The following is a 1,567-nucleotide window of genomic DNA, read 5'->3' on the forward strand; positions in this document are numbered from 1 at the left end:
CACTTGAACCAGAGACTCCACCAGCCTGAGACTAGAAGAACTAGATGGTACCAGGCTACCACCAGCAACCACCCTGACAAGGATCACAACAGTCTCAGACAGAGTGGGAGAAAAATGTAGAACAGAATTCAAATTCACGGAAAAAGACCAGACTTTCTGGTCTAACAGAGACTGGAGGAACCCTGGAAACTATGGCCCCTGGAGGCTCTGGTAACCCAGAACTGAAACCATTCCCTAAGTCCACTTTTCAGACAAAGATTAGACAGCCTATAAAACAAAAAATAATACATGAGGAACGTACTTTCTAGTTCAGTCAAATATATGAGACAAAATGGGCAGCTCCTGCCCAAAAGGAGGACAAGAAGGTATGAAAGGACAGGAACTGGTCGAATGGACACAGGGAATCTTAGGTGGAAAGGAGGAGTGTGCTGTCACATTGTGGGGATTGCAACCAATATCACAAAAAAAAGTGTATAAATTTTTGAAAGAAATTTATGTGAACTGTAAACTTTCACCTAAAGCACAATTAAAAAAAAAGAAAGAAAGGAATGAAATGCATAAACAGCGACACTAATGACTGAAGACCAGACAAGTTGTGGGATGACATCAAGGACATCATACATGAAGAAAGCAAGAGGTCATAAAAAGGACAAGAAAGACAAAAAAGATCAAAACGGATGTCAGAAGAGACTCTGAAACATGATCTCAAAATAGAGTAGCTAAAGCAAAAGGAAAAAATGAAGTAAAAGAGCTGAACAGATTACAATGGGCAGTGCAAGAACACAAAGTACAGTATTATAATGAAAAGTGCAAATACCTGGAGTTAGAAAATCAAAAGGGAAGAACATGCTCATCATTTCTCAAGCTGAAAGAACTGAAGAAAAAATTCAAGCATAGAGTTACAGTACTGAAGGATTCTACGGGCAAAATATTAAACTAACGTGTGGTTTAAATTCAAGAAAGGTGTGTGTTAGGGTTGTATTCTTTCACCATATTTAATCTGTATGCTGAGCAAATAATCTGAGAAGCTGGACTGTATGAAGAAGAACTTGTCATCAGGATTGGAGGAAGACTCATTAACCTGCAATATGCAGATGATTCAACCTTGCTTGCTGAAAGCGAAGAGGACTTGAAACACTTCCTGATGTAGATCAAAGACTTAACATAAAGAATACAAAAATCCTTGAAACTGGACCAATAAGCAACATCATGATAAATGCAGAAATTATTGAAGCTGTAAAGGATTTCATTTTACTTGGATCCACAATCAACACCCATGGAAGCAGCAGTCAAGAAATTGAACAACATATTTTTTGGGAAATCTGCTGCAACTGAACTCTTCAAGGTGTTAAAAAGCAATGATGTCACCTTGGGCACTAAGGTGCACCTGACCCAAGCCATGGTGTTTTCAATCACCTCACGTGCACGTGAAAGCTGTGCAATGAATAAGGAAGACTGAAGAAGACTCGATGACTTTGAATTATGGTGTTGGTGAAGAATATTGAATATACCATGGACTGTCAAAAAAAAAAGAACAAATCTGTCTTGGAAGAAGTACAGCCAGAAT

The sequence above is a fragment of the Trichechus manatus genome, unplaced genomic scaffold (assembly GCF_000243295.1).
Source record: "Trichechus manatus latirostris isolate Lorelei unplaced genomic scaffold, TriManLat1.0 scaffold00224, whole genome shotgun sequence".
In the NCBI taxonomy this organism is placed as follows: Eukaryota; Metazoa; Chordata; class Mammalia; order Sirenia; family Trichechidae; genus Trichechus; species Trichechus manatus.